This window comes from Harpia harpyja, chromosome 2, assembly GCF_026419915.1.
Source record: "Harpia harpyja isolate bHarHar1 chromosome 2, bHarHar1 primary haplotype, whole genome shotgun sequence".
NCBI lineage: Eukaryota > Metazoa > Chordata > Aves > Accipitriformes > Accipitridae > Harpia > Harpia harpyja.
In genome coordinates, this window is record NC_068941.1 from 43,153,085 (window position 1) to 43,179,984 (window position 26,900).

The following is a 26,900-nucleotide window of genomic DNA, read 5'->3' on the forward strand; positions in this document are numbered from 1 at the left end:
ATGCTTAGCTTTGGCACAGAAATAAATCAGAAGTGTACTCTTCCCAGTGTCCAGTGGGTATTCTAAAGTACTTGTAGGAACTTGGAGTTCTGCTGGAGATCTCAATGATATGGATAGATCTTGCTTTTTGCTGAGGCCAGTAGTGAAACTCCCATGCTTTCAGTAGTGGAAGAATTGGGTCATTTTGACAGATTTCAACTTAGTCAAAAAAACACCTTTAACTCAGCGTATTTCAGTGGCCAATAAAGATGCATAGCTAACTAATATAATGTGAAAAACTGAGTCAGACTTTGCCCAGTACTGTTGTTGACCCTGACCTTGATCACAATTGTGATCTAATTTATTCTAGTTCAGGACTTGTGCAACCCCTTGAGCTCTGTGAATTTATTCTTCACCTCTCTCAGGTAAAATTAGCACATGTTTCTTTCAAACTTTTCAAGGCTTTTTTCAGATTTCCAGATCCTCAATTACTATTGAAAAGAAGGGGGAAAATCCAAAAGGCCATGCAATAAAATAGAGGTCCAGAACTCCAGTTAAATTTCTACTAATTAGTTTAATGATCCATACAGTATGAATACTGCAGCAGATAACTGAGCAAATTTTGTCAGTTCTTTTTCATATCTGCCTTTGCTTACCTTTACCTATAAGCTTTCCACTACATTGTGGAACACCTTTGAGAAGCACTTCATAGTTCAATTACACAACCTTTAGATGAGTTGCTAGGAAAACATTGCTAGTATGCAAGTTCTGGCCTTCCATAAAGGAAATAAGAAAGATGCAAATCTTAAAATAGCATATATAATGAGGAAATAAATTCTTAATAGGCAGTTTAGTACTAGGCTAAAGATCCAAAGAAAGATCATTCAGGTCATACAGGTACTCGGCCAAGGCATAGTTTCACATTTTATCATAACTATATGCTAAATGAAACCATTATTCAAGGAGAACACAGTCTTTAATTGATATCTAACCATTAATGTAAGACAAGAAAATACGTTCTTGGTTTCAAGAAATACAATTGAACTTGCCAGATAAATAAAGCATATCCACATCTAAGTTAAGCTGCTGAGTCCTCTGTCTTATCTAATGCTGGAACTGATCCCGTGCTGTTTGCACCACTTCTGAATTACAAGTGTGTGGGATACTTGGAAAGTAATGGGCACACAGTGAACAATCCAGACTCGATAGAATTGATCAATTTGTGAGCCAAGGATGTTTTGTAGGCAGCAGACTTCAAGGATGCTTTGCTTGTGGACACATATTTAGCTAACGGTAGTAAGAGCATTCCAGACGCCTTTAGAAGGCCTTGAACAGAATAAACAAGAAGACAAAAAAAGAAAGATACCAATTAGAAGAACACAGGTGCGCATTCCACGATAAAGGGAACTTGGCACAAAGAACCTCAATTCGGCAGCTTATCTTGACCAATTAGACTGAGACAAATTTCGCATGTTTTAGTTAATACAACCAATTATGCCTTATGTTTATGCGCGTGTACAGTGTTGATATAACCAATCATTAGGTGTAACTAGGCGCGTGGACAGCACATGCTAACCAATCTCTAATTTGCTTATGCGTGAACAGTAACTAGAATGAACATATAAACCGAGCTATCTTGGCAATAAAGTGGCATCTGCTTGATCATATTGATTGTGTGCAGTGTCCGTGACTTCCGCGTCAACACAAGTGATGCCGTAAGAGTATAAGCATTTTACAAGATCATTTCCACAGAAAAGGTATCTTCCTTGTTGCCAAAAACCCCACCAATAAAGTAGGATAAAAATGTGTTAGACTCTTGAAGACTATTAAATGCTTCGGTCTTTTCTTCATCCTTGGTGTGATACCAACAAAGACGTCTGTTTTAAGAGATGAGCAACGTAACACAAGTCTTATTTTTGCTACAGAGCTAGATTATTGATTGCTTTCCTGTTCTCAGGACTAGAGAAGGCTGTTTGTTAGGAATTGTCTGAGAAAATACTGAAGACATGAAAACATGAAAGTTAAAAAAAAAAACCAACCCCATGTTTACTTAGCAAAAGTATGTTGAGGGTTAATTAACAAATGTATTATTTTAAGTCTTTATTCTGACACATTTGAGTTAGCTGCTTCTGCTTCAAGAGAACATGGATGCCACTGTTTGTTATCACACAGGAGAGAATATCGGCACCACGGTAGCAGAGGATAAAAGTGAAAACAAAACCCAAGCTTGTGTATGTCTTAGGGTGTATTCCAGTCCACATAGGTTCCTCTGCTGAGTGGGTCATTTTAGCATTTCAGTGTCTCCCTGAAGTGCATTTAAAAATTTCCTTAATGTCTGCCATGTGACTACTTACACATCTCCTCCTCTGAGGGTAAGAACAACATGCAATTTAGTGGTTTGTGCTTCAGAGTTCTGGTTGGGGTATTTGGCTTGGTGGGGTTTGTTGTTGTTGTTTAGGATTTTGGGGGAGGGGACAAGGTTTTCCTTTACCATCTTTCTGTCCCTCTTTTTTTTTTTTTTTTTTTTTTTGGGTGACATCCTTCATTTAGTCATGCAACAGTTAGGCAAACACATCTTTCCTCCTTGTGAGTGGCAATGTAGAAGAAAGTGTCATCTAGTGGTTAAAGGGCAGGGGTGTGGAAAGGAGGGACCATAGAATGCTGAAACCATGTTAGCCTCCTCCTCTTCGATTAGTCCTGCTCTACTATAGCGTGAGTATGTTGAAGAGGCAGATCAAAGAAATGACCCTTCCATTGGAACAGAAATTGATAATGTTTGATACACCTTTCCTTCCCGCAGGGGACAATTCCTTCTGTGAAACTCCTGAAATTGTATCTCTCATTCTCCCACCACTATGATTTCTTCAGTGCTTTGCATGAAGCTTTTCTTTCTTTCATTTTCTGGAAGCTTTGGTTGGCATATACTTTTCCTGGAATGTATGGTTTTTACCTGCGTGCTTTCTCTGTTTCTGTTTGTAACTTCTTCTGGCATTGCTGAGATAGAAATCTGAGTGCTTACATAAATGAAGCTGAGTATAGTTTCAAAATACATAACCCAACAAACTTTAAAGTGATAAATATGCAAATTAATTAAAATAATTCAGCATAAAATATCCCCCTGTTTAAAATAAACCTGAAGCTATTGCAGAATTAATCTGCTGCAAAAAGCAGCGCTGATGTTGCCTTATAAATCTCTTCCATTTGGTTGGTGGTTTTGGAGGTGTTTTGTGGGTTTCTTTTTAATAATTTAGGGTTGCCTTTTTTGTACTATAAAGTAAATTCCTGATGTCTTTTCTCCCACTCTTGGCAACGGAGAAACATGGTTGGTTTCCATAGTTTTTACATTTAAACAGCAAAATCTGCAATTATAATCACAACTCTAAATGTGTCAGCAGTAATTAGAAGTAGACAGTTTAAACTGTGAATGTAAAATGTAAGGAAATTCAAGAACATATATGTTATAAAATGCACTAAAAGGAATAAAATAAGTATAGTCATCCAGATTCTTAGTATAAATCAGCATAACTTCCATTATTTGCAAGAGTGCTGGATCAGTCCAGCTCACCCCATAGTATGAGATCTAAAATGTGGGTTGAGAGTAAAATTTGGTCTCTGTTGGGTCAGAGTTTTCCAGAATGTGTTTTCTAATATGAGAGGAGAGTAGGACTGCTTTAAACAGCTGTTGATATGTACCATTTAACGAAAGGAAAATACAATATTGTCTTAGACTGAGACTTCTGGGAGATATTATGCCTAAATAACTAAAGGGGGGAAGGGAGGGGAAGGCATCCAAATTATAGGAAATTCTGTCTTCTGTAAGGCTTTGTTACTGCTTGTTAATCTGATGAGAAATGTAAAATATAATGTGCTAGTAGACCTTGACTCCCAAATTCTGTGAATGTCAACAAAAAATTATGCAGCATTATTGGTCTCAAAGGTTTGGCTGCAGAGGATAAATTAATTTTTGCAAACACAACAGTAAAATGTAAATCTTCTGAAGGAGGCCTTGCAATAGCTAGAAACTAGCATGATGTTTGTTTTTTCTGGGACTATATAATTTTACTGTTTGCAAGTGAATTTTCATTTTTGGTACATAAATAACTGACCACCAGTCAGATTCACACAGGAGAGAAATAACAAATTTTATTTTCCTTTCTTTTATCTGAGGGCTGGCTCAAGGCTGCTCTGATCACATCCCAGTTCAGTTCATTCAATGACTAGCTTCAGCAAGCCATTTTGAAGCAGAGGACACTACAATTCAGTGATACAGTCACATCAAAGGGTCTCCACCAGCCTGAACTGGAAGACTATGGCTTAGCACTGACTGTGCTGACTGCCTGCTTCCTTAGGAGTCTTCTAAACTGTGGGAAAACCCAGCAAACAGAGTAAACAATCTTCTGTTTTCCACCTGCCAGTATATAGATAAATAATTAATCTTGGGAGAAAAAGAAAAATAGTTTGTGGTCTGGAATATATGTTGTGGAGAAATGCTTTTCAGTCTATGGACCATTTCAAAGGCATCTGTGAAAGGTAACTACTTGATGGCAGCCTTAAATTTACTGTAAATGATTTACAGCTTCAGTAGTTATCACTCCACCAATCAAAAACTGTTGAACACTTCCATGGAGAGATTTTGGGGTGTGGGGAAGGGGCAATCTGCAGGAAATGTCTTGGTCTTAGATCAAAACAGCTAACACTGCAGCACATCACTGTTGCTGGCATGCAATGAAGGCTGTAGATACAAAAACAGATGCGCTATTTTGAACAACTATGGCAGAACAGTTTGAAAAAATTAGCCTAAAAGTTTGAGAATATTGCAAATAGTCATCTGTTGAGAAATAAGGGAAAAAAAAAGAATAAAGCAATGAGCAATATATTTTTCTTTAGGTTATTTTTTATTTATTCCCTCTCTTCTAAGCAGAAGCAAACAATTTATTCTCTAGAGCTCTGAAAGGTTAGTCACTTGCAAGAAAATAAGGATATGAAGAATGGCTAAATAAAAAGAGTTAAAATGTCAAATGCCTAGGGATAAAGCAAAATAACAAAGCAAATACTTCTGTGTTTTTCAAATTGCTGGGTATTGTGTCTTTCTGAAGACAAGTAAGCATATTAGTTTAAATAATACATTACCTTTTGCATGAGGAGAATTGTCACTGGATGCAAAGAAAAAAAGTCAATTCAGAAGTGGTGAAAGACTATGACCAATATTCAGCTTTTTAGTGAGCCGCTACAGTACAACAGTGAGCTCCTCTGCTGTCAGAAAGCACGCTCCCGTGGGTGCCCAGGAACAGGCAAGCACCAGCTAAATTCTTTTCAGAGTTGCCAAGCCACAAGAGTAAGTTCTGCATGAGAGGATACTCAGTAGGTTAATGGTAGAGTACATTCGAAGGTTATTATACCACCCCATTCCTACCCATCTCACTGGACTAGGAAAAGTAATTGGATCATTACAGGTTGTCCTGGTTTCAGCTGGGATAGAGTTAACTGTCTTCCTAGTAGCTGGTACAGTGCTATGTTTTGAGTTCAGTATGCGAAGAATGTTGATAACACTGATGTTTTCAGTTGTTGCTCAGTAGTGTTTAGACTAATGTCAAGGATTTTTCAGCTTCTCATGCCCAGCCAGCGAGAAAGCTGGAGGGGCACAAGAAGTTGACACAGGACACAGCCAGGGCACCTGACCCAAACTGGCCAACGGTGTATTCCATACCATGTGACATCCCATCTAGTATAGGAACTGGGGGGAGTGGGGGGGCAGGGAATCGCCGCTCGGGGGACTGGCGGGGTGTTGGTCGGCGGGTGGTGAGCAATTGCACTGCGCATCATTTGTACATTCCAATGCTTTCATTATTGCTGTTGTCATTTTATTAGTGTTATCATTATCATTATTAGTTTCTTCTTTTCTGTTCTATTAAACCGTTCTTATCTCAACCCACGGGTTTTGCTTCTTTTCCCGATTTTCTCCCCCATCCCACTGGGTGGGGGGGGAGTGAGTGAGCGGCTGCGTGGTGTTTAGTTGCTGGCTGGGGTTAAACCACGACACAGGTAGAAACCTGTTTTCAAAAAATATCTTTTCTCTCCATTGCAGCCTTGTCTGGCTCTTTCCCAAGACATTAAAAAGAGTGATTTTCAAAACTTACTCAGAAATCCCTAGGGTGAATTTGCATCTGGACATGGTGAGTCTATCAGCTGGAGACATTCAAGATGTAATATTTCACCTATAATGTAGGGGCAGGGACCAAATGAAGAATTTTTCAAGGTTTATAATAAAATTCCTGAGATCTAGTCTCAAATTTCTGCTTTCAGTAGATTAATGTAGTTGCTTAAGCTTTTCCTAGTGCTTGAGACAGAAAATCAGTATGTATTTCACACATTTTGGATATAGGGCCCAAGAATGCAACAGTATTCTAAAACTCTGGATGATTATTTCAGAAAGATGACTTTCAGGTTTCTGTAGCAAAAAAATGCTTAGTGTTAGACCCTTCTGATTTGCAATATGCACTTACTGTTGGTATTGAAAAGTCTGGATATATTTTTTTATTTAAAAAAAAAAGGTTGGTTTTTAATTAGCTTCTTTCTGCTAATTTGTTTTGTGCTGCTCTTCATGACTCCCATGCCCCAAAAGCACAAAAGTTTGGAGAAGCTGGTTGGCAGAAGTGCAAATATGACCTCTGTGTTCTCCTGCTAATTTTTATCACTTTCTAATCTACAATTAAATGATTGGAAGAGACTGCCTTAGTGGGAAATACAACTTTAATGAAAGACCTTCTAAATCATGTTCTGTCTGATTACACACTCTAATCTGCTTTGTAAGGCATGTTCCTGCTACACGTTGTAGTCTGCCTTCATTCACTTGATTCCTAGAGACCGGTTAGTGTTCCTGCAATCCAAGCCAATCCCAAAACAGGCAGAAAGAGAATGGGTTTTTGGCTGCAGGCCACTGTGTGGCTGACAATGAAGCCGTTTAAACAGAAAGAGGTTTTTTCATATAGTACACTTTGTGATGGAAACCAGATTTATTGCTTAAATAACCTGACCTTTTTCACAGTTCAGCCCAATTTGGTTAATTTTGTGAAGGATTGTACATCCTAGGGCAGCATGTCCTGTTGATACAGAAAATGATCTGTCCTACATTTTAGATGTATCGGAGCAACATTTAATTAAAATGCATACATTCTGTATAACGTAACAACAGAACCAAAGCCAATCCTGGCTCCCAAGGAAATTATCTATGCTAACCAAAAGTTATTTTCCCTCAACACCATGTAACTGTTTCTTTTACTAAACTTATTAAAACCATTTTAAGCTTTGATGTTCTGCAGCTCTTTGGCTGATGTTTGCATCAGACGTTATTCATCCTCCTAAGCAGTATGTTCTTCCAGAGCAGATACTGACACTACTCAGTAATTTATTTCTGTTTAAAATTAAATGCATTTAAAATGTATCGAATTGACAGACCTGGAGATGATAGTCTTCTGCGCACTTTATCCACAGGACAGAAAAGGCACAAACTGTAGTATTGTCAGTTTTTCTTTATTAACCTAAGCTAGCACCTATAAGTGAGATGGTGGTTTCTTCATTATATTCTTTTATATATATAAAAAATGCCTTGTTGCACCCTCCTTAAAATGCCTTCTTGCACCCTCCTTAACTGGAATCTTGGCTGGTGTCCTCTCCTCTTACCACCAGTTTTAATGACATATTGCTATGAATATCCTTATACCTATTCTGGCTGTGGAAGTTTATCCGACAACTTAGGTTTTGTACAAGTAAGAAACTAATCACAGAGGATGACTCCTTTCATTCTCCTGTGGGCAAGTACAATGGACAGGATTCTAGGGAACTGATTTCAAATGAGCTGGTAAAGAAATTTGATGTTGTTCTGGGAGGCAAGGGTTCTACAATGAAGACTAAGAGATTTTTGGAAGTATTATGAATAGAGTCCCGAGGATTACTTCAGTGGCAAAAACCAGTTTAGGCCTCATTGAAAAAGCCATGCCCCTGAATTTTAAGACCATCTTATTAAACACATCCAAATAGTCTTCATTTTAAAACCAAAAAATGCTACTCCTTGCTTTGGAGATATGCATAACATTTCTAGATTTTATTGTTGTTGTGAGAATGATGTTACAAATCTCCACATACAAATACAAAGAAATTATTCATTTCTTTGGGCCAAAGGACACTATTTTTGGTGGAAGAACTCAAATGTGCTGTGGAGGTTTATGACTGGTGAAAGAAATTGGATTCAGGGTGCCAAAGACCAAGCTGCATGTTTAAGTGAACATAATATGCTGGTCTTATGGTTAGATACCACATTTTCCTTTTCTAAACCCAAACTGTCTACATGTTTGTTCATTGTCTCTTTTACAATTACAGATAAGTAATAGTTAAGATGGGCAGCTACATACCATATGCACATTTTTTTAGAGCATCAGGTACTTTTCAGATATGGTGTGTAGGATAGATTTCACAACAGACTTCATTTCTCTTTCAAGCACTGTTAGTAATAAAGCAGCTTCGTAAGTTTAGACTGGCATTTTCCACTGCCCTCTTGTCACATACAACAATGTCATTTTATCACTTCCAGACATGTAACAAGTACATCTTGACTATAATCAGTTTTCTCATCTCTGCCATTTCTAACAGATAGAGGGTTCCACAACCTTTTTTTTCCATCATGGTTAGAAACTTTCTCCTTGTATCTGTCCCAAACTTGCATATGACCATCATACATATGCTCATTTATTCTTAAACCAGTACTGTTTTATAGCTCTTTCCTTTCTTTAGTGTTTAATCCAGCAGATATATCTAGAGGGATTAAGTTTGTTCCCCTTTGGCCTTCATTTTTTCTATGCTAAATTATCCCAGCTTCTTTTCTGACCTATTATATGAACAGACTGTGTATCCCTTCTACTAGTTGTCATAATAGCCCTTCTCTGTTTGCACTAACATTGCTTTAAAAATTATTGCCTAGAAAGACAGATGGAGTTTCAGGTTAATATTTTTAATTTTTTGTTTACAACTGTCGTGGTTTAACCCCAGCCAGCAACTAAGCACCACACAGCCACTCACACACTCCCCCCCCACCCAGTGGGATGGGGGAGAAAATCGGGCAAAGAAGCAAAACCCGTGGGTTGAGATAAGAACGGTTTAATAGAACAGAAAAGAAGAAACTAATAATGATAATGATAACACTAATAAAATGACAACAGCAATAATGAAAGCATTGGAATGTACAAATGATGCGCAGTGCAATTGCTCACCACCCGCCAACTGACACCCAGCTAGTCCCTAAGCAGCAATCCCCCGCCCCCACCTCCCAGTTCCTATACTGGATGGGATGTCACATGGTATGGAATACACCGTTGGCCAGTTTGGGTCAGGTGCCCTGGCTGTGTCCTGTGCCAACTTCTTGTGCCCCTCCAGCTTTCTCACTGGCTGGGCATGAGAAGCTGAAAAATCCTTGACATTAGTCTAAACACTACTGAGCAACAACTGAAAACATCAGTGTTATCAACATTCTTCACATACTGAACTCAAAACATAGCACTGTACCAGCTACTAGGAAGACAGTTAACTCTATCCCAGCTGAAACTAGGACAACAACATAAGTGAACTTTTGGTGGGGTGTGTGAACTAAGAAGTGGACAGCAAAGGATTAGCAGTCCTAAACCAGACTTATTAATTTGAACAAGGTGTCAGATCTGAGAGAAGTTGAGGAGGGGACAGAGCAGCTTTCTAGAAGCTGAGTAGGGGAAAAACAGGTAATACTTCAGGTACTTTGTTTTTCTAAGGCTGTGATGCAATAAGGGCGGTAGAGCTTCTGCTAAACTGTAATCACGGAAAGAAGCTGCCCAGGGCGGTGTGGGGGGTGGTCAGTCTGAGAGGGAAGGTAGCTAAGTGACCTGAAGCAAAGCCAGAAATTTGAACAAAGGTCACTTTCTGGTTTGAGGTTTTTCCAGAGCTGAGCTATGACCACAGAAATGATGAACCTCTTACAGTGTCTGAAGTGACGGAGTGACTCTATAAAGATTATTGAGGCATGGGAGACATATGTGAAGGGACAACATGGCTATGCAAAATAGCTTTTTGATGTTTAACATACTTTAAAAAATTTAAGTACACTCAAAATAACACATCTTGGGGGATGCCTGGTGGGGAACAGAACTGAAACTGAATGTAAATAGTTATTTGGTCTTGTTTTTTAAGAAGTCAAAATGTGCTGCAAATATTTTTCCTTAAGAATAACTCTAAAAAGAATCAAAACACGTTTGATTCTAGTCTTAATCCATAGTGTCACAGCCAAATTCTAACTCAGGCTATCAACATCTACGTTTTCCCTGTAACCAGCACTAGAAGCAACAAACTTCCCAGTTTGTCTTCAAGATCTTGTGGGCCCTGTTGAGCTCTGCCATATAATGTGCCAAAGACATGTTGCTGCAGAATGGCTAATGTAACTAGTCCATGTTACTTTGTGATGGGGGAAGAGATCTTTGGAAGGACAAGCATAATGTAAAATGGTATTTTCTCATCCTTAGGGTAAAAAAACTCCTTAAGGATTCTTTATATTTTGACCATTGATAAATCTACCCTTTAATTATTGGTATATGATAAATTTGATGATGTTCTAGACTTAGCCTGTTCAGTGGCTGTTTGTATTTCTGTCATCTACTTTTATTTATAATCCTATTAGAAAATTGTCACAGAGAATTTATAGTAGAAGTGCCTAGTTTTCTTGTCAGAGCTGCTGCTTGTAAACTGAATGTTTTGACTGCCTGCTTCAAGTAAGATCTAGAGTTCCAACAGGCACAAAACCCAGGTTTTTGTATTGGTGTTTTTATTCAGGATAGCCTTGATAGGCAACAGCATTCATGTAACTCTTGAAATGGAAAACCAGCATCTAAATAACAAAAACTGGGTGTAAAGGGGATGGTTATACTGATCTAAATTCATAATTAACAACTCTCCATTTACAAAAATTATACTGAATTATGCTTGGTCTTTTATAAGGCAAACTGTCATGGCTGGGCCTTTGTCCTGACTTAGCTCTTCTAAGTTGCTTTGTGGGAGTTTTTCTCTGTGGAGCAAAAAAGAATTGTGAGCTATAAGGAATTCATGGAGGCAAATTCTTAGTCCTCACAAGAGATAGTAAATGGATAGAAATTGGGGCAAATAGCAGGAGATAAACTTATCAGTGGATAATCCTTTGCCTCTTTCTCCCCTCCAGCCACTCCCCCCACCCCTGCCAGAAGGTCTTCAGATTCAGACTTTTTCCTGGCACCACAGTTGAAGGTGCAGCTTGGAGTTCTGCAAATGCATTCTAGGTAGATACAGTATGAAATTAGTTACTTGCAGTCTGGGAGCTTAAGAGCATATTACAGCAGTGCTAATGTCTCTGTATGCCAGAAAAGAATGAAAGTGGAGCTCAGAAGTTGTGTTGGCTGAATTCTGGCAGCTGTTGGACCTGCCTGTGAGCTGTGCAGGCAACTGTGTGATGCCAGCTCTTCCTCTCTGACAGCAGTGGATGCAGATCACATGGGAGGTGTTTGAAGATCCTGTGCCTGACAGACTCTTGTTCCCTGCAGCTCCAATTGCTGTAGAAGTAAAAAAAAAAAACAAAAACAAAAAAAAACCCCAAAACTGTTGAAGTCTCTTCATGTTGAGTGTCTCTGTGGAGTAGACATCAACCATATTTTCTGATGCTTACCTTTTAAGATAACAGCTGCTGATTCTTCTCTACCCACACTGCTGTTTGTGATCTGAGAACACTAACAGCCCTCCAACAGTTTGACCTTCTCTGCTTGTCATTTCTGAAGAGCTAACAACAAATACTTCTTCTCTCATCTAAATACTTCTTTTCCAAGAATCTGTCTTCTTTTTTCCAAAGAAAATAAACTGTCTTCTTACTTTATAAACCTCTCATAATTCTGACTTTTTTTCTTCTGGACTCTCTGTTTGTCCTTTTCTTTAAGAATACATTTCAGACTGGATGTCGTCTTGGCCGACTGAGATCCCACCAGTATCAACCCGAGTAAAAGAATAACCCCTTTCTCATATGCTTATTAATATACCCCAGAGTGTCATGTTGAGATTTGCCTTTTTTGCAACAACTTATCTGCTCTGGATTTTTTGGTTCACAATAATACCAAAATTATTTTCTGCCCTACGGCTCCTAGTCAGTTATCTTCCCCACTTCATCTGTGCTTCTGTCTCCTTCTGAAGTGTATCTTTTAGTCTCTGTTAGCTTCCACCTTTTATTTCTGGACTATGTGAGGTACCAGTCCATGTTGATCATCATCTTTAAAGCTACTACAAAACCCTTGCCTGTTTGGCCTCTAAATGTGCATCTCTTTCGTTATTCAAGTACTAAATAGTGGTAGACATATGAACCACTCTTGCTCCCATGGGACATCTAAGGGCAAATCACATTTGCTTTCCTTTAGGGTGAGACATATACAGTAAGTTTGTCCAAATCTTTCTACTTGCTTATACAATTCTTCATGACATTCTTATAAAGTCTTGCCACAAACAGGGTATAGCTACAGTTGCGTTGATCATGATGAGTTTGAGATGGATCTTTTTACTTGGCTCCCTTCCATGGCAGGAAGGAGGAGGTATGAGACTCCATTAAGACGTAAAAGATACAGAAATAGAAATATATTCTGGTAACAGTTAACCAAAGGAATGGGTGTGGGGGGTGGGTGGGTGTCAATATTAATTTAAGCTTTGTCTTAGAAGCTGTTTTTTTGTTGTTCATTTGGGGTTTTTTTTTTAAGAGTTAGGATATGTGATATTTCAAGTAATGAAGAATTCATGGAAGAAGAACAGATTGTTGGGATAACTTACTCTTTATACAAACCTGGTAGCATTTCAATATTAAATATCTCCTGTTTTCTTCTAGATTTGCCAATAAAGTCTGTAATTAATGATAACGCATAAGGACGTGCTTGTGGCAGAGAGGTTGCAACAAGCAATGCTTTCTTGTTCTCTGTGTAGGAATCACTTTTCCAGGAATTTATCTTAGACAGTTCACTTGTTTTCCGGTTAGAGACATAAAAAGCAATTGTACAGTCCTTTACTGAGACCTCTTACCTGAACAGATTCCTACTACTTTAGGGATATTAATAATTGAAGAGACCTTACTGAGTTTATATTGGAGTTCATCTGCTGTGCGTTGAAGGCTGTTTTGTTCTGGTCCCTCAATAGTCAACACAAACAACACTCACTGCAGTGGTGAATGGGGTTAGGGTGACCATCTGTAAGTCTCCCATTTATGTAAAATCCTTATTATTTTTCTACAGGAATTTGTACCAAATCAGCTGTAATTTTTGAGATCCTAGCTGAAGGAAAAATGTTGTAGTTTTATGCATTCTATCTTTCTGGGATGATTGTGACTGAAATCAAAAAGTTCAGACTTATGTTTGACCAAAGAGGAACATGCTTAATTTCATTGAATTACAAAACTACAATTATTTGATTAATTCAAAATACTCATTCTCAGCTGCTCAAAATCCTTCAAATAAAAATGTAACAATTTTTTTACCTAATCCAGCTTTTTTGAAAAGGAAAAAAGAAAAGCTCAAATACTTTAAACTTCATTTTCATTTCTGCTTTAAGTGAAAGTTTAATGAGATTTCCCTTTCTGAAATTGTATTCCTCCCTCAGTGAAACTAACAAGCAAGAGTTAGTAGTTCACCTTGTTTGCTAATCATCAGTCATCAAAGAGTAATTTTTTCTCAAGCTACTTAATTCTAAGTTTCACACTCAATATACTGAATCAGATAATGAAGTAAGTCCAGGCAATTTAAAGTTATCTTTATCAATTTTGTGTGGTTGGTGATTTAATAGCTAAAGTAACCTCATCAGAATTCTTGCATTTAATGTCCCAGCTTGAAAACTTTCCATTCTTTAACAGGTTAAGAGGGCAGCGAGTTTTCTTGTACTTTGTCAAACATCTTCTCAGAGCAACACCACTACATTTTCAAGAATCTTAAACCATGAAAGTGCTGTCATCTGCTTTGTTTCAAAACCATTTTATGGGGTTTTAGCACAGAGGACAGTTTCCTGGAAAAATGAATATGCAGTTTTAACCTGCTTTACGCTGTGAATGGTAAGGTCTAGTTTGAACTACATTGTGGTTAATGGTGACAGTTTTCTATTACCTTTGACAGGGATTTGATCTTGTTGTCCCACACCTACTCTTTTCTTCCCCCAGAGAGAAGGGCTGTGGGTATATATCTGGCATTAATGTCCCGCTTCTGTGAATGATGTTCAGGATTTTACTGCACCTCTACATATTACATAGTTCACTTGTTTAAGACTGAACATGTAGTTTGTGTATTCATTGCCTATCCTGTGTCATGAAATAAACCAAGGAATTTCCTTCGACTCGAAAATAAGTAGCTCTTTTATTGTGATTAATTGGTGGCAACAATGTTGCTACAGATTATTATGCATTGTTAAATAATACAGTGTTGTTATTATTATGGGTATCAGCATAGTTTCTCCAAAACCAACATGCTGCATAATTCCATTTGTATAGCTCCCTCTCATTCTTGAAATGGAGGAAATATGATGCTATTTTGGTTTATTTCAGCAATTATGCAAGGATCTGAAAGAGTTCACTGGAAAGAGCATCTCCAAAATTATTTGCTATTCCTAGCAAATCACACACTGCCCAGCATGTTTTGACATGCCATTGGGTAAACAACCAAATCTGTATATTGTATGAAGATGAAAATCTTCTGAAGCAACTACTCAACAAATGGTATGGCTCAAGAGGACAGCTTGATCCCTAGCTGTACAGGAGGGCAGTGTTCTTTACAGTAAAACTAATAAAACCAGCAAACAGCTAGAGACTATACTGACGAGTATGTTACAAAATCAAAGTCAGGCAAGCATATGTCATTGTTAAAAGTGATGGGGCAATTTCTACAGCAACAAGGAGGGTCAGCTCCTCCAATGCAGTGAAGCCATCCTGCTCACTAGGCACAGTGCCAAATGGTCGGAGGCAGGATCCAGGGAACTACAGGCCTGTCAGCCTGACCTCGATACCAGGGAAGATTATGGAACAGTTTGTCTTGAGAGCACTCACACGGCAAGTCCAGGACAAACAGGGGATCAGGCCCAGTCAGCATGGGTTTACAAAAGGCAGGTCCTGCTTGACCAACCTGATCTCCTTCTATGACCAGGTGACCCGCCTAATGGATGAGGGAAAGGCTGTGGATGTTGCCTACCTGGACTTCAGCAAGGCCTTTGACACTGTCTCTCATGGCATACTCCTTGAGAAGCTGGCATCTCATGGCTTGGATAAGTGTGCTCTTCGCTGGGTAAAAAACTGGCTGGCTGGACGAGCCCAGAGGGTTGTGGTGAATGGAGTGAAATCCAGTTGGCGGTGGGTCACAAGTGGTGTTCCCCAGGGCTCAGTACTGGGGCCAGTTCTGTTTAATATCTTTATTAACGATCTGGATGAGGGGATCAAGTGCACCCTCAGTAAGGTTGCAGATGACACCAAGTTGGGAGGGAGTGTTGATCTGCTTGATGGTAGGAAGGCTCTACAGAGGGATCTGGACAGGCTGGATCCATGGGCCGAGGCCAATTGTATGAAGTTCAACAAGGCCAAGTGCCGGGTCCTGCACTTGGGTCACAGCAACCCCATGCAGCGCTACAGGCTTGGGGAAGAGTGGCTGGAAAGCTGCCCGGCAGAGAAAGACCTGGGGGTGCTGGTCGACAGCCGGCTGACTATGAGCCAGCAGTGTGCCCAGGTGGCCAAGGCGGCCAACAGCATCCTGGCCTGTATCAGAAATAGTGTGGCCAGCAGGAGCAGGGAGGTGATTGTTCCCCTGTACTGGGCACTGGTGAGGCCGCACCTCGAGTACTGTGTTCAGTTTTGGGCCCCTCACTACAGGAAAGACATTGAGGTGCTGGAGCGTGTCCAGAGAAGGGCAACCAAGCTGGTGAGGGGCCTGGAGCACAAGTCTTATGAGGAGCGGCTGAGGGAACTGGGGCTGTTCAGTCTAGAAAAGAGGAGGCTGAGGGGAGACCTTATCGCTCTCTACAACTACCTGAAGGGGGGTTGTAGTGAGGTGGGTGCTGGTCTCTTCTGTCAGGTGGCTGGAGATAGGACAAGTGGAAATGGCCTCAAGTTGCGGCAAGGGAAGTCTAGGTTGGATATTAGGAAAAATTTCTTTACTGAGAGGGTTGTCAGGCATTGGAATAGGCTGCCCAGGGAAGTGGTTGAGTCACCATCCCTGGAGGTATTCAAAAAGCACGTAGACAAGGCACTCCAGAACATGGTTTAGTGGGCATGGATGATGTTTGGACTCAATGATCTTGAAGGTCTTTTCCAGCCTAAATGATTCTATGATTCTATGACTCACTGGTTTGTTATGGACTTGCTAACTGGCAGTAACAACCTCTTCATATGCACTGATTAATCTATGTGTTTTAGCCATTTGCCTGAGGTGTCTTTTCTGTTTCAAATGTGACATCCCCAGAATAATACCCAAAGACTAATACTAGTCCTAGCTAAAGGTGAAGATTTACTGGAGATCCATCTTAGGTTTCTGTGGGAGCATCATGTTATTTTCATTTGTTGCTGCAGATCATCTAGTGACTGGCAAATTAAAAGTAATGGAAGTGATATTGTAGAACAACTAGTCTTGGATAATTTTTTGTTCAGATCTGTCTCTTCAACTTCTCTTCCTTCTACAACAACATACACAACACTCTTGGATTTAATGTGTTTGTCTTCTTTTCCTCTCCCTTCTAATTGTTTTTTTTGGCCAATGCTTATCTAGGCTTCTTTTTTCTCAGTAGGATGTAATCTCTATTACTTTCTCCAGACTTGGTTTTCCACTTCTACTCAACTGGAAATCGTACAAAGCAATTCTATATCTTATGAGAAATGCATTCTGTGTTTCACATGCCATGTTCTCTCCCTAACAAAATAGTATGCTGCTGCACACTGCCTGGAAGTGCCCACTACACTCATCTTGTCAGTATCTGTTTTCTCTTGTCATACAATAAAGGTTGTAAAGAATTTTTTACATAGACCTCAGATTAATTTGAAGATCACAAATCTGAATACAATTGTGGTGGATGTTTTTTATTTTTTTCATGCTAGCCAACTGCTTCCACATTGTGAGGAAAGAGTTCTGAAGCAATTTCTGGAGGGAAAAAAAAAATCTGCATCTTAAACATCATGTGTTGTGCAGAGATCATCTCAAGAAAAATATACTCAAGCTTCTTTGTGCTTATGAGGTTGCACAAGCTGCTCTGTTCTTTAGATGAGGCCAACCTGTTTCTCTGAGTGCAGTTGGCTTGCTCTGTGCGTTGGCATAAGGGAAATAAAGCCATCATCCTGCTTCATTCTTATTTTCTTTGGGACTGAAATTCATTTGCCTTTTACATGTATATCACAAGAATATGATGTTTTCCCCTCTTTTCAGTTCCAATCTGTCCTAAAAGAAAGACTGCCTGAGCTCAAATCTTTTATGGTCCATAAAAGGTTTTCTAGCTCAGCCATTCTCCAACTGCAAGTATTTTCAACTAAGGGACATCTAATCTTCTACTTTTGTTGAGTCTCTTGATTTTTATCAGGAATCTTGTAAGTGTTGAGTGAAAAGTGTGAAATGTAAAGTGAGGATGATTTGAGACTACAGAAACTGGAAGTGAAACAAAAAAATTCAGGCCACATTTTAAAATCAGTTTGCTACTATTTCTTTTTTCTTTTTTCTTTTTTTTTTTTATAATCTGTGATTTCTGAATACTTGGACTCTCAGTAGCAGAAGGAACAAAAGGTATTAAAACTGTAAAACTGAACTGGTGTTCAGTCTGTGATGTGCCCTCAAGGTGCTGATCTCCTCTCTCTGGTGAACAGCAGTAGGACACAAGGAAATGGTATGAAGCTGCATCAGGGGAAGTTCAAATTGGCCATTAGGAAAAGGTTCTTCACTGAGAGGGTGGTCCGTCACTAGAACAGGCTCCCAGGGAAGTGGTCACAACACCAAGTCTGTGAGAGTTCAAGGAGCATCTGGACAACATTCTTAGTTATATGGTTTAGTTTTAGGTAGTCCTGCAAGGAGCAGAGAGTTGGACTCGATGATCCTTATGGGTCCCTTCCAACTCAAGACATTCTATGATCCTATATCTAGCATATAATTATAAGGCAGAATACTGAAAAGTTGAGTGGAGGAGAACCCTAGTAAATTACTAAAAACAGCTGAGAAAGAAAATGTCCCAAGTTTTTTATCCTAAAATTATAATTGTCTCTGGTTTTCTTTTACAACTACCATTGCACCAAGGTGGTATTCATTTAAAAAAAGAAAAAAAGTAATAACATGGCTAGAAAGTCCAAGCTGAGCTCCCTCACCAGGACTTTTTCTTTATTTAGACATGTATCCTGAACATAGATTTCCTTCTATTCCTGGACATTACTGCTTCACAAAACTATGGTTTTGTAACACTGCTGCTGTACGTCCTAAGGATCACTGCTGACAGTATCATGAGTACAGCATTTCCCACTGGTACCACCTTATGGGCACTCAGGATTTGTAAATCAGTTATACATGGACATGTCAAGATCAAAGCAAAGAAATGATTCTTTGATAGGCTTTGAGGATAATTTAATAATTTTATTTATTTATGAAAGTTATATGATTATCTTTTGAGTGATTCCAAAAATAATCACTCCTTACTCACTAGGAAAAAACCCTAAAGAAATACAAAATCTGTATATATTGCTGGCATAATTTCCCATATCAGTTCTGATCATTTGAGACAGGTCAGTCATGAGGAGTCTATTCTCCCATCTGTGGGCCCACAGAGACTCCCTTCTCTTTCTGCAGCTGTGTCTCAGTCTCTTGCCTGGTTTTACAGACTTCTGTTCTGAAGATTATGCCTCACTCTTTCATTCCCTCCCTAAGCACTTGAGACTAACACCTTTCCAAGTATCTCAAAACTTGAGAGCTTTGAAATAATAAGCCTTGAAATCCTGAATTGGCAGGTGTCCTGTTTGTCCTGTTTCCAAGGAAATATCATTGTTTTCTGAAGTCAGAGTAGGCTGGACAGGCTTCCCTAATCCCAGCCATTCTGTTGTTCACATATATCCTTCTGACAAATGCCAGAGCCTTGGTGACCTTCTCTTTCCCTGCTCTGAAAGAGATGTGACAACAAATGGTGGACTTGATATGCATTAATAAATAATGTATTCAATAATCTAACAGTTTAATATCCTCAACCAGAATTGATAAACTGCACACAGGTATTCTTTTTAACTGACAACTCCTGCATGTTAACTTTTCAGTCATTTTTTTTAAATAGTATTCTGTTATCATGAGGAAAAAAACCAGTGTAATTTGATTTTATTCCATGTTTAACTTGATTTTACAGTCAATTATCTTAGAGGAGTCAAGCAGCAGTTCTAAGTCCCTGCAAAAGAAAATGAGAAAAGATATTAAAATCATGTCTACAGCCTTTTAATGGGTAGATATAAAAGTACTAATCACTCTAGTTCCAAAACCATGAAAGCAAAGGCACATCAAGTAGCAGAGGTTCATAAGGCCTAGATAAAAATCCTTTTCAAATATTCTGTTAGTATATAAATTTACATTCTTAAACAGGCTTAGATATGCACAAGGAAAATAGATTCAGCTCTGGGTTATTATCATGAAATATTGTGGCACATCTATTAACAGAAAGTAATTTCAATATCTATTTATCTAAAGTCAGTACCCGAATAAGTCAACTTTAACACAACACTCATAACAGTGTTAGCAGCATGGTTGAGTGGGTCTGGAGGGACTTGTTTTGTTTTTCTTTACATCTCGGGGTACTTTTGCAACATAGAGGTGAATACTGGACTTCAAAAAGAGAAAATAAAACATCCTTTATTCCCATATATTCATCCAGGAAAGCATGTTTGGAAAATCTTTCTTGGAATTCTATGCAATAGATTATTTATGGTCATGATTATATCTGAATATTCAGGTTCCACATAAAAAGTATATAAAAGAGATCCCTCTGCCACACTCACCTTAGCTTTTCAAATTAGCTTTATTTTGGGGATTCACAAAGATGCTAGCTGACCTGATTTGATCAGAAATCCTTGCAAGACTAGACCTGCAATACCCTGGTAATCCTACAAATGCATCTGCATTGCAGTGATATGAAGAATCTTTCCTTGCAACTAAGTGCTACTTAAAAAATGAGGTCATATGCACCTGAGGTACATGTTATAGAAAACCTGAGAATAATAAATTCATTCATTTATCACAAGTGCCTTTGAAGAACTTTGATGTAATAAGGAACTAATAGCTTACTTCTGCTGTTGCCAAGACTCTGTCTTTTGTTCTGCTGTAAATATTCAACTACTTTTCATTTTGTAGTCAGAGACAAAATGGTATCTCTTGTCTTCCAGTCAGAATAGTATTTTTCTACTCTGAATAGAAAAGCTCCCAAACTGTTCACATGAACAGAATTATTAGCACACACCTATTTCAACAGTGTCTGTAGCAACACAGCTGGTTCGGGCAATGAGTCATGAGGTCAGCCTCCCCTTTGCTTTCAGATTTTGATGAAATTTCATGAGAAGACTCTTGGGGAAATTTTTTTTAATACATAAATAGGGAATGCCAGAAGCAAATTAACTTCAGTCAGTCTCTGTTCATGATCTCAAAACCTCATGAAAGTCAGTAGGAGTATCCTCAAATAAAAGAAAGAATCATGTTCTGTAGTTGAAGACCACCTTTAAAAAAATCTTTACTGTTTTTTTTATACTATTTTAAATACTGTGCTATTGTATTCCTTCTAACAATAATAAAAAATAGCCTGTAGTTCTTACTGTTTGAATGTGGCTATTGCCAACCAGCTACTGCTCCTGCGTTCCTTTTTATAATGCTATTTGAATATGCATACCATTTCCCTCTATTAACTACTCCATTATATATTGTCATGCTATATAAGCCATCCAAAGGGAATGCTGTTAAGCAGTAATGTCCAAAAGATAGACTGCCCAAATTTCCATGTCCCCTTAAGCCTCAAGCCTTATGTCTTGTATAGGGTCTTTTTTATTCATTTTCTTTTGAAATACTGCTATAATTCTACAGATCAAAAGAAAACTGAGAAGGAAAGACCTGAAAAAAATTAGCTAAATGTTTTGTTAGTATTCACAATCTGCTATAGATTTCTCACATTCAGGACCACCTATCTGAAAGGAAGCTTTTTGGTTATCTGACCAAGATTCCTGATGGTGCAGATAACTGTATCATAAAATCTATCCCATACTCACCAGCTTTCATCTTAAAACTATGTTGGTTCCCATATTTATACTTATTTGGAAAGCTGTTCTAGAAACTCCTTGTGGTGATGGTTTGGTACCTTCCAAATAATAACACTGTGGTATTTCTATTTAAACTTTTTCATACCAGTTGTTAACCATGTATTTGCATCCTAGTGTGGTCTGTTAGCTTAAACAGGTCTTTCCCACCTTCCCACTCTTTCATGAGGACTTGCACCTCCTGCACCTTCACCAAGTGTTTTCAGGAAGTAACCCCAGCTACTTTCTGCCTTCTGTTTATGAGGCTAATAAATAGGTTCCTTTTGCCTTTTTCTGCTAAGGTAGGTTTTCCATTCTCCTGATCATCCTCATAGTTTCTCTGTGTAACTGAATCTGAATAACTTGAAATGGCACTCAGAGCACAAGAGGAACTCTGAACAGCACCATCTATAAGATTAATATTTTCCTGCTATACTAGAAATAATCCCTCTGAAGAAAAACTATTTCTTTTTTTCAAGGCCGCACATTTCATTATTAGTAGAGAAACTGTGTTCCTCTTTTGCTTTTAAATGATCAAAGTGTACTCAGACTAAAATCAGCTGCAATGATATCATTGAGTTCACCAGGTTAAACATATTTTTTAAATTCTCTAAAGCCACACAGTTAAAGGTTAGAAAAAAAATACGTTTTTATTTACCCAAATCCAAATTATTCTGCATTTAAAGCTACTGACCAAAGAACTTCATTGTATTGTTTTTGGATAGAATGACCTTCATTTCATCCAAATTCAGCATGACTTCAGTAGCTGTAGCTTATAGCATGCCTGAAATTGGCCATGGGTTTCTTTTGTGGTTCTATGAACAAATTGGTCAAAGTAACTTGTTTATGTGTTCCGAAATGCTGAAACTCTTGATAGAAAAGACAGCAGTGCTCTGAAGCTGATGGGAGTGGCTCTCTGCTGTGACTTTTTTCCTACAAAGCCTTGGTACAAAATAAGTTAGCACTAGTATTTAAAAAAAAAAAAAAATCTAGTGAGATTATGTGATGCTGTTTTCTGCCAGAAAAACCTTTCATAAAAGCAGCATAAAACTTGGGATTTTCGTACAGCAGAGGAAATGGCAACTACTAATTTGTTCAGTGTTAAATTTGCAGTTGGTTTTCTTTTAAAACTCTAAACTAAAGTTGCTTTTAGGAACTTCCAGATATTCTTAATTTTGTTTATTATCGTCTTCATCTTAAAATCATGTTATATTTTAACATGCAGCTTTTATCCACCTATAAATCCACTAGTCACCTCACATAACTCTAGGGATACAAAGTTATTTCAGTTTCTGTACCAGATGTAACACTGTGTAACAAAACACATTGTCTCTAAAACAAAATTTTCTAAAAATTTTTACTCCCTCAAATAGACATTTTTTTTTCACTGACTAATTACTGGCCAAGTGGATAACCATGAGTAAATCATCAGTATTTTCTGCATGTCTTTTGTAACTGGTATTTGTAAGAAAGGAATTACTGTCACTTAGCAAGTTGTTCAACACCTCCTCGCTGGAGTTCTTAGCAGACACCCAAACCATGGCAGTGAAAAGAGGGCGTGGCATCGTTGCTGAATGCAGGGCCACTGGGATATTTGGGGCAGAAAATGTAGAGTAGAGCTTGTAAGGAAGAAGAGCTTAACAGATATTGGAGAATTATTCAAAGCATGAAGTGCTGTGAATAAAGATGTGAAGTCTAGAATCTAGGGAGATAGAGGACTAATAACTAAAAGGACTAAGCAGGCAGCAAGAGGTAAATATAACAGATATAAGGTGCAGATAATCATTTAGTGAATTCCAGGTTTAGACAAAATAGGTGAAACTGCAACGAGGGAGGATTTTAGCAAAAGCTTTCAAAGGTAGGATTGATCTAACACCAACAAAAATATTATAACACGGTGTCATGTTGAAAGAAAAACTGGTGGGAAGAAGAGACTAATAGAAAAATTTCAATGTAAGTCATAAGCACAACAAACAGTTGAAGAGTAATAGGACTTGTTTTTTCACTTCACAGGAAGGGTATGGTGATTTACCTTGGTAAGAACAGGTGGAGTGACAAAGACAGAAGCGTTACTGGAGAAGAAGACAACAGAGATTAATTATGCATGAGAAGAAACAGGCATTCTGGGGAGATGGCAACACACATCAAACATTAATTTGAAAAGGCAAGTAGTGTTAGGAGGAAACAATTCCAAGGTATAAATAACTACGAGGCCAAAATGGAAGCAGCAAAACTTGGACCTTGTGCACAGGAGGAAACATACATTCAGCCCTGGTGGGTGCGAGGAGGGTGCACCCCTCAAACCAATTCTAGGGGCACAGGTCCCAGAAGAGGGGCAAACAGCAGGTCCTGCAGCTTTCTGAGACAGACTGTTCAGAGCCCAAGAGCTTGCCTTGTGCGCAGACCTGTGTGAGGGCACTGGCAGCTTTGTTTTCTCTATGACATACAAGCCCCTCCACAGAGGGTAAAAGGAAACTAGGGAAAAAAATAAGAAAGGCAGGGGCATAAAGGCAAGACAGCATGGGAATGGAGACAGCAGAGGAGATGTAGGCACTGGTAAAAATCTGGAGGAAGGTCACAGGAAGGAGAAAAATGGATTAAAAAGTGAGGGAGTAGAATAAGGAAAAGAGGGGCGTTGGGAAGAAACAATAGGTTTCAATAGTAAAGCATATTATTTCTATAAATACTCTGAGAACTACAAGAGAGGTAAGAACAGTCTGTGATCTGGTGTTTGGGAGTGAGACAGAGCTGAATAAAGGGAAAATTAGTCACTCGTGAAAAACAAATGTTTTATTCAAAGCGTAGAATTATAATCAATAGTTTAATTAAACATTGCTCACTAGATGTCTTGTGCATGCAAGACATGCACAAGTCTTCCTTATCTATAAAACATTTTGTTAACCAGTTACTAACTTTTGACTGTTAGATTCTGACAGGTAATATTAAAAAGGGAATAGGAGACAAGTCATATCTAGCATGTCAGTGCCAATGCTCTGTTCAAAGCTTAGTTGCTGACATTATAAATTGCAAGCTGGCCAAATGGCAGCTATGCCCGCTCTTTTTGCTTTCTCCATCCCTTCTCCCCATCCTTTTTAAGGTTAGCAATCGCACAGCAAATACACGCAGCGAAAGGATTTGTTTACCGAGGCCACACTTTCATACCGCCTCGTTAGTTTCCACTCCTGAGAATGTTCGGTAGGTGCTGCAGAAGGTCAATATCTTCTAAGAATAGTTCAATACTATTCTGGACCCTCTGCTAATTGTTCTGTACCCTTAGACATCCAACACACGGCAAGACAGTTTGTTAGAGGGTGCCTCTTATTTTACCTTGGGAACTGGGATGAATTTTGGAGTGAATATTGATTTTTACATGCATATCCCACTTTTAAAATTTCATGTTTGGAGGGGGGACAAAAAGTATAGATTCTAAATCCATTTATTCTTACTGCGCTGGTGTCACCACATATTTCAAATCATTGTGCTAAAATGCAGCTGCTGAGGTACACAATTTTTAATGCTAAGCTTTCCCATCTTTTCAATGGGGTCAAGAGAAAAGGAAGAGAAAATTAAATAGTTATCTTCAAAGCCCACCTTGCATAGAGCCAATATGTGACCTGAAACCTACTTTGGGGAAGTTGATGAATAAAAATGACATTAGTTGCTTAGTATCTAATTCTTAGAGTAAAATTTATTGAATTATATAAGGAAATATATGCAAATAAAGAATATAATACTACCATTTGGTATGTAGACAAATGGTGGAATAAGTGTGTTTTCATAACATTGTTTTATGACCTGAAATCATAGTATTATGCACAGCCTTGTATATTGGAGTATACGCCTAACTAGAAGCATCTGAACAGTTCTATAATATTTGAAGAATTCAGGACCTAAGGAACCAAATAAAAATTAGAATATACATTATGCAAAAATATTTTCAGATAAATGTTTGTTGCAACTGTCCATCTTTGTTAGCAGAGACATACCGTTAAGTGCAGTCAGGCTAGATTCAGAAGCTGAAAGTGAATACCAGGAGGGAAAAACATTTTATCTTTTATGTCCCAACCATAATATAGCAATCAGTGAGGTTATAATATAATTCTTCAAAATATGATTATACCTTTTCTCTGGAGTCAGTTAAGTTCATTCAGATGCCTTTAATGTGCCTGAATATTTTTGGCTGAGGTCCTTGGTACTCTTCACTTTTACACCAAAATAGAGCATAAATCAGAACTATCTGCATACATCAGAAGTCTTCATCACCTACAACCACTATCTCTATTCTATTAAAAAATGAAACCGATACAAGTGCTAAATAACATTCAAATAATTATCAGCACACCTGACAGAGACAGTAGCATGAATCTCACACTAAGATTTCTTGGTTCGCTTCGCAGACTCATATAGACATCTGACCGTCATTATAATCAATTACCATAACTGAGGCTTTTTGTCATTTTAGGGCATAAGCAAACCCTTTGTTGGTTACAAGGTGAAAGATTTTTGCCTTTCTCAGTCCCAGGATCACAAACCACATGGTACCAGCTTTAGAGCACTGCAGATGCTTGTGTGATATACAAGAAACTGGCAAAAAAACTTTTTGGTTTTTCCTCTGGATGTAAGAACAAAGGAGAATGGGAAATAAGGTTGGAAAATTTAAAGATATTAAAGCTTAGTGTAGATAGAAAAAGGTCCTTGCCTGAAAGATACTTGCTACATGGCTGGTGTGGTAGAGGGAGACATCGCTGAAAACAAAGATGAGTCCTATTCAGCTAAAGACTGGCAAGATGTTACTGCATTTGTGTAGGTGACAAGGAAAACAGAAAACAAGTCTGTTATCGACAGAGGAAATACTATGGAAAGAGAAAGATGGAACAAGTTGCAAAAATAAGAAAAGGTGTCTGTGTAAGCTAATCTTATTAAGTATGCTGTTACTAATTGAGAAAGGGATTTCATTGTTTTAAGGGAAGTTTGCACTAATCAAGAGATGATAATATGCACTGAAAATGATGGTGTGTCCCCAGAAGGAAAAAAAAAGAGAAGACTTATGAGCAACGTTAAACAAGGCTCATGAGTGCAAGAAACTTCTAGCAGGTAGCTAGAAATTCAGGGGAAAATGGAAAGGACAGGTTTTTTATCTTGTCTGAATTCAGTCCCTTGACTTAGCCAGAAAAAGTACAGAGACATTAAACAGAATTTCTTGGATGAGAAAGTGGAAGGAGCTTTACTGTTCCTAGCCAAACTTCATGTTAATTATAACAAAAACTTTGGGGACTGAAAACCTGTGAATGGTTTAGTGGAAAGGTTATGATGGAAAGAAATAAAAAACAAACAAACCATTCAAGAAGAGTTTTGCAAGTCTGACTGCTCAAATCATTGAACTATTTCTTTTTGTTCTCTTTGCTTTTAATGATATATTAACACATTCTATAGCACTGTGGGATCTGTATATTTTTCATATGCTACTTCAGTGAAGTGGTTAAAGGGAATATCTGAAATTAAAATTCCTGTGTAAATCAACAACCTTCATCTCCGTTGCCTTTATGTAAGTGAAATTATTACATAGATAAAAGATACCTTGAAATCTGGTGAAACCAAGGATAGG